General features: G+C 36.4%; 1 long non-coding RNA gene across 1 annotated transcript; it reads right to left on the bottom strand.

The window, feature by feature from the left end:
• Nucleotides 1–7,702, bottom strand: LOC132133554 (uncharacterized). The gene is made up of 3 exons (XR_009429170.1): nt 7,671–7,702; nt 1,533–1,644; nt 1–88 (listed from the first exon to the last, which is right to left on the bottom strand). It is a non-coding gene; the product is annotated as an uncharacterized LOC132133554 (long non-coding RNA).
• Between the last annotated feature and the right edge of the window lie 335 nt (nt 7,703–8,037).

Genomic DNA, 8,037 nt, shown 5'->3' on the forward strand with positions numbered 1-8,037 from the left:
CCTTTAAAACTATACTCAACCTCTTCTGTACCAGCTTGATCTTTATTTTCCATATTTTTGAGCACCTGCTTAATACCATTGGTTACAGCTGTCAAAAAAAAAAACACACAAACTTTTGCATTGTATAAGCTTCAAGGTTTATAATGCCATGAAAGAAAAAACTATCAGAGATGAGAATTTACAATGAAAATGCATTATCTCTGTGATTAATGAATAAAATATTACTAAGATTTTGTTCTATAACATCATTGTAATGAAGTCACGTTAGTCACTGTTTAAAAGCCAGATAATGATGGTCAGTCACAAAAGTGTTTACTTACAAAGTTCCCAGAGAAGTGCAAAAATATCACTGACAGACCTAGAGTCTCCATTTATACTCATGAAAGATTTTAATAGTCAGAACTTTTAATAGAGCAGTAATCACTGAAACACAAGGAATTAGGAATGAAGATTTTATAGAGAACAATCCCTTATGTTTACGAAATGATGGATCAAATACTTATTTACTCCCAGGGTATGGGACATACTAAACAAGTGATTTAACAATCTGTCAACCCGATATATTTTTAGACCTCTCATGGAAAGTTTGGCATGACCTCAGAGGAAGTGACTACGGTCCAAATATTATAACCATATATAACCATAAAAATCCTCTGTTATGAAAGATATGTCTAGATGCTATTAAGAACTTCACAGAAATGCTTATATGATAGCCAGGAGTGACATAATGGGGGGTGCCAATGGAAGCAAGTATTAGGGATTCTATCATAGAGGACTCAAAGTAGCACTGAGTGGTAAACTCCAGGAATAGTTAGACACACTGGCAACACAAGAGGGAAAGGAAGCACGATATAAAGAGAGAAGAGAACCTGAGCAACAGGTGAGCACACTCAGACAAATGAGGACTTAACAAGGACTAAACAAAGGGGCGTAGTCTTAATTCAAAATTAAATATTAATAAATCCACCTCTGATAATCCCAGGTTGCTATGGTCAGGCAGGTTTGTTTATGCATTAAACTTGTGGCCATGAGAAACATATGTTGTTCCCTCAACATAGGATCTCGAGGGCACGACTTCACATCACGTGGCCACAACATTTTATCATGTGTTAATTAGTTAGACTTTTTGGTGCATATGGCTTTTTTTATTTTTTTTATCTACCATCATGAAAATAATTTCATTATACTTTGGAAATTAATATCAGGTGCAGAGGTAATAGTTACAGTCGTTCAATTAATCACTGGCCAGTTCAGCTGATCAGCCGTAAAATAGTTATTCTGTCAAACATTCTCTATAAATATAACTATTAATTCATTTTAAGCTACATATTTCCCTTACACTCATACCACAATTACTTTTCCCAGTTGTTCACCGTATTGGGCATACATTTCCTCACTTTCAGAATTAAATTTTTGCTGTCATTTTCTGATTTTAGGCCATTTGCCATATCTGATTCCATTTGACCATTCTTTATGTGTTATAAATATGAGTTGTTAGTATTGTAACAACATATAGTAGATTGGTGTCTTACCATAATCAAGTCCCTCTTGAGTTATTGAGACTTTCACTCCAGGTTGGTTACCTGTAATCACTGGGACCAGAGTCAAGAGAACCAGAGCACACAACATCATTTCCTCACAGACCTATGAGAGAAATACATGGGTATTTGCTAAGACAAAATAACCCTGAGACACATGCAATCTGCCCCAGTCTAACTGCTGTCTAATCAATCTTGAAAGCAGCTAAATAATATTTTTTTTGCATTTCACCACGAGACATTGTTTTGATATAAGGGCAAAGACAGGTGTAAAAAAAGGCTAAATCAATCAATCAATCAATCAATCAGGAGAATTCCTGCTCAATCATTTTAAGTCAAAATGTATCCTGCTATCCCAGAGAATCAAGCAATGGCAAATATTAACCTGGGTTTTGTCTTGCCTTCCAAGTCTCCAACAACAGTGGGATTCATTTGAAGTGAAAGAGGGTGACACATTAAAACCCTACACTGACTACAGGGACAGAAAAATACCACTGTCAAGCAGTGTTAGGCAAGTTGCTTTCAAAATGTAATACATTGTATATTACTTATTCATGTCTTTTGAAAGTAACAAGTTACATTACAATATTACTCTCTCTGAACTGTAATGTGTTACACTACATTTGAGCAGAGGTGGACAGTAACGAAGTACATTTACTTGAGTTCTGTACTTAAGTACGCTTTTTGAGTATCTATACTATACTTGTGTATTTTTTCTGGAAACTTGCTACTTCAACATCACTACATTTGACAAATATCAAATATCATACTTTTTACTCCGTTACATTTATATTAAGGTCCATAAGCAGAAAGTCGTTATATGTAGTAGTTTTTCCAGTGTGTGCATTTTCAGATTCTCTGAACCCCTTTTTTTTCTGTGAAAAATCCATCCTGCGATCTGCCAGGAGCTTCCAGGGTTGCAAAGCCATACATTATTTCTAAGCCTGCAGTTTTCCACGTAGCTTTCAATGAATGTTGGGCTGATTTTTTTACACAAATCTGGCAACCTCGGTACCTTCCTCGCTAAACTAAACATCTGCGCTACTGCACAGCCTGCTCTAAAAAGGCAAATGAGATTATAAGAGACGAAAAAGTCACATTTATAGTGTGGTGTGATCATCTGTGTGTTCATCACATTGATTTTAAAGACCCAACTGTACTGTATGGGATGCCATACGTACGCCAAGATCACCAAATTACCTACACCTTGATCTACTGTACATGACAAAGAAAATGTTTAGTTTTTAATTTTTGTGAACTCACATGTGTATGTGTTAACTCATAAAAGCTCTTTGTAAAATTAACCAAGTTTTACTATAGTAATTAGTTTAACGGTAAAATCACAGTTTTCATAAATGTACTATTCTCTCACTATAGTAACCATAATAATACTATTTGTAGTAAAACTACACAAATTGAACAGTTTCATTATAGTAACTATAGTTTAATATCTGTAGTTAAACTATGGCAATGCAAATGGTAGGCTAATATATCCGTCAAAAATGGCTGCTTTTACCATATAAAAAACCTCAGGCCTACTGGTAAATTGCTGTTAAAAACTGGTCAAGGAAGTATATAAATCTGAACATTATTTTATTGTCGAAATACTGCACATAAATACTTACATAATGAGTATGTTCCAGTTTTCTAAAAAGACTAAAGATTTGTTTTCTTTTCAATGTTTGCTTTGTTTGGCTAAAATGTACCATATCCTATCCTTCAATATCTCTTTGAAAAATAACTTTGTAACTTTTAAACAATAGTCAGCTGCAAATATGTCTTGACCCCAAAAATATTCTAACAAAAGGTTTCTCAGGGGTTTACAGTAGTATCAAATGTACTTAAAAATATACTAAAGGTTTACCAAAGTTTGACTCCAAGAAAGGCCCCATTTTAAAAATGGCAGCCGCCAGGTCCTTAAAATGACCATTACTCCTTTGTATTCCTCCTAGACCAGAAATATCGGTGCCTGATACATGTTTTGCCCATGTAATATTCTAATTAGCATATTTGCATGATAGATAAGTGATTACAAGTCCAATTATATATTAAAGCAATTGGTTACAAGCATATTTATGGTAAAAATAAGTACAATTTCCCTTAAGTACAGGTAAAAAAATAAAAAAAAGAATATCATGGAAAAGTTCTTTATTTTTTTGTAATTTAATTTAAAAAGCAAACTTTTTTATATTCTAGATTCATTGCACACAAACTGAAATATTTAGTTCTGATGGTTACGACTTACAGATTCAGTCTCTCAAAAAAAAAAAAAAAAAAAGTATAATATTTTCTCAAAGATCAATCAAAAAAAGACAGTTACAAAAAATAAAGACAGTTTCTGTTACAAAACAGAAATGTTCAAGATCTCCAAAGTAGGTTTAATAATGCACTCAATACTTGGTTGGGGCTCCTTTTGCAATTACTGTCTGTGGCACTGCAGGTTGCTTTGATGGGGCCTTCAGCTCCTCTGTATTGTTTTTCAAATGTTACTTATCTTCCTTTTCACAATACCCCATAGATTCTCTGTGAGGTTCAGGTCAGGTGAGTTGGCTGGCCAATCAAGCACAGTAATATCATGGTCAGCAAACCACTTGGAAGTGGTTTTTCCACTGTGGGTAGGTGCTAAATTCCTGCTGCAAAATTAAATGAGCATCTCCATAAAGCTTGTCAGCAGATGGAAGCATAAAGTGCTCCAAAATCTCCAGAGCATTGACTCTGGACTTGATAAAACACAATGGACCAACACCAGCAAACGCCACAGCACCCAAATCATCACTGACTTCAGAAACTTCACACTGGACTTTGGATTCTGTGCCTCTCCAGTCTTCCTCCAGACCTTGATTTGAAATGCAAATGCAAAATTTACTTTCATCTGAAAAGAGGACTGTAGACCACTGTGCAACAGTCCAGCTCTTTTTCTCCTTAACTTAGGTGAAATGCTTCTGATGTTGTTTCTGGTTCAGGAGTGGCTTGGTTCTAGGAATGTGACCGCTGTAGCCCTTTTCTTGAAGATGTCTGATCGTGATGACTCTGGATGCGCTGACTCCGGCTTCAGTCCACTCCTTGTGAAGCTCTCTCAAGTTCTTGAATCGGCTTTTCCTGACAATCTTCCCAAGGCTGAAGTCATCCCTGTTGCTTGTGCACCTTTTCCTATCACACTTTTTCATTCCAGTCAACTTTCTATAAATATATTTTGATACAGCACTCCGTAAACAGCCAGACCTTTCAGCAATGACGTGTGTCTTACTCTCCTTGTGGAGGATGTTGATGATTGTCTTCTGGACAACTGTCAAGTCAGTAATCTTTCCCATAATTGTGGTTGCATGTTCTGAACTAGCCCAGGAGGTATCCAGTATTTATACTCATAATTAATAAAACTAATCAAGCTCAAAATAGAATATTCAAATTTTTTGAGATACTGAATTTTTTTCCCTAAGCTATAAGTCGTAACAAACAGAATTAAAACAAAAAACTCTTGAAATATTTCTGTTTTTGTGCAATGAATCTAGAATATACAAAAGTTTACTTTTTTGAATTAAATTACAAAAAATAAAGAACTTTTCTTTTTTTAAGTAGTCAAGGATGAATTTTGTTTGAGCAAAATGGGAAGCAGGAACCTGACTCGACTCTGGAGGGTCAACGGGAACCTGACTCGACTCTGGAGGGTCAAAGAGAACCTGACTCGACTCTGGAGGGTCAACTGTGGCTGTCATCTTGTGCCATGACTCTGGACCAGCGGCCATCTTGTGCAGTGGCGCTGGGCCGGCGGCCAACATCGATCTTCCACTGAGATTGATGTTGTAGGAAGAACACGAATTCCCAGAAATCAAAAGCCTCGAATTGATCCAACTCCCTTCTTGGCACCGGGTCATCCAGACCGGCGTTGAAAATGTCCTTTAGGGCCACATCATTATATCCCATACCATCCGCCAGGGTCCAGAACACATGTGCCATAGCACCCACCTCATTGCCCTCTTGGCAGAGGGTGGTTAATTTTATATATTTCGCCCTCCGCTCCACCATACTGGCTGGGGAACGGGAATGAAGTCCCACACCGCTGGATCTCAACATTGATGAAGTCCTTCTGTTAAGTTAGGGAACCCAGAGAAACACAGGAGACGAGAGATCCAAACGCAGTGTGGGTTTTAATGGGTAATCCAAATCAGAATCCAACAAGCAGGGGTCAAAACCAGAAATCAATCCAAAACAAACAAACAACAGGGATAGGAACAGGAACAGGAACAGGAAACTCGGAAGACGAGGAAACTCGGAAGGCGAGGAAACTGGGTGACGGAAAGAAAGGACTCCATGAAAACAAACAGAAACAGACCGTTAATATAGGCAGGCTAATGACTATCAAGTGAAGACACCTGAGTGCAATTAACAGGAGTGCAGTTACTGTGATGAAGGGACAAGGCTTTGTGGGAATTGTAGTGCCTGCGGTGAGGTGCCTATGCCCTATGGGGAAGTGAGACCACTAGTGGAGACTCAGGGAAACAGAGACCAGACAGCGTTACATAAACGCGCATATCAACCCGATCACTTTATTTAGCGTTCATGTTAACACTACGTTCAGATTTGTCAATCAGAATGAAATATTTGCGATGGAAGGAAAAAGTGTCCATGTAAAAATACCTAGTGTATTCAGTAGGTTGCATTAGTGGCATAATGTACTGTAAGTATACAACATTTTGACAATAAAACAATGCATTTACTTTTTACTTTTGATACTTAAGCACTTTTAAAAGCATGTACTTTCATACTTTTACTTAAGTAAAAACCAGTCTTTACAACTTTCACTTGTAGTGGAGTAGTATAGGCTATTACCAGTAGCATCTGTAGTTTCACTCAAGTAATGAAGTTTTTAGTGTATTTGAGTTACTGTTTAGGTACTTTTACTTTCAAGCACAAACCACAATTACATTCAGAAATAGTGGTACTGTAAATAAAGCAGAATGTTATAGGCCGTAAACACAATAGTTAGCCAATAGGCTATTTTAGTTCTCCTCACTCCACAACAATTCCTTTAAATTTAACAGAATTTACAACAAAACAAGAATGAAAAATACAAGCTGCTAAACAAGCCAAAACAAATTAATTTATAGCAAAACTGAAAGCAAACTCATTTTTCTAATGCAGCCTACCTCTCTCATCCGGCCCAAATCCAAATGTTTCCATATTTGCGATGTATTTGATTACTAAACTTCTACTAAGTAAATTATGTAAACTATTTATTATGTAAATCAGGCTTTATACATAACGCGCCTTCCGCAAAAAAAAAGAAAATGCAAATGCTTGGCCCGAGCTCAGGCTGAACGGTGTGGATTCTGGAAAGCTGATTGGCTGGTCTAGCTGGTTTAAGATTAATGTAGTCTGTTTTTAGCATGCAGCTTATAGCACATGACATCACCCAACACTCGTTCCCTTATCTCACGGAACCGATGTTCAGAGGTGGAAAAGAATGAAAATATTCTACTCAAGTAGAAGTACATTAATCACATTTTACTTAAGTACAATTAAAAGTTAAAGTCTAAAAATCAACTCAGAGTAAAAATTACTTAATTACATATTAACAGTTGGAGGGAGGCAAAAATGGGACAGGCCAAGGGTGTCGAACTCAGTTCCTGGAGGGACACAGTCTAGATTAAGACTAGGCCGGACTTAAAATGCACTTTAATCCATGCGTAGAATTTATACCCATTGCACCATCTCGGCGTAATGATACGTTTGAGACTAAATCTTATGCATAGTCAGAGGTAGGTGTAGAGAGAAAACTCATGATTTGCTCAGAGATTATTCGATTTTAGAATTCACGTCTGTAAGTTAATTATTTCTGCAGACATGAACTGTAATTTTTATGGTCTTTTCAGGCAGGATAAGCATTATAATAGCTTATATTTACTATAGTAAACAGTAAATTACATGTAACGTAACTTAACCATCACCTTAAAATAAAACGTACTGTACCATAATTTTCAATTGCTAAATAGTATAATCAAATAAACACATTGCTTATTTTTTTATTATTATTATGTATATGTAAGATGTACTCACACTGCTTTCACTCATTACTAATAACCAATGTTACAATGTTTCAAAATCTAAAAGACATTGGAGACAGTATACGCTTACCTGAGGAGGCTTCCACTATGAAATGGTAGTACTTATAAGAAAACTGTTATTGGGCAGGAATGGCAGATGTTTTTATAGGTTGGAGTGTTGAGATAAGCACTGCTCCCATCTTCAGGTTTTTCATAGTCCTATAGTTGATTTGCACTCATCACAAAGGTATCTTTACACTCTGCAAATGTGCATGCTGTATGTATGTAATTCATGTAAATCAACAGTTCAAGTAGTAAAAGTTTTTAAGATAAAGATATTTAAGACATTCAGATAAGCCCTGCTTCTGTCTTCATGTTGTATTCTGGTTCTCAGTATCTTTGCTCTCCATGCAAAGTGGTCATGGTCAAAAGTTTATGATTAATGCAACTGTCATACT

Source organism: Carassius carassius, chromosome 50 (assembly GCF_963082965.1).
Source record: "Carassius carassius chromosome 50, fCarCar2.1, whole genome shotgun sequence".
NCBI classification, from domain to species: Eukaryota; Metazoa; Chordata; class Actinopteri; order Cypriniformes; family Cyprinidae; genus Carassius; species Carassius carassius.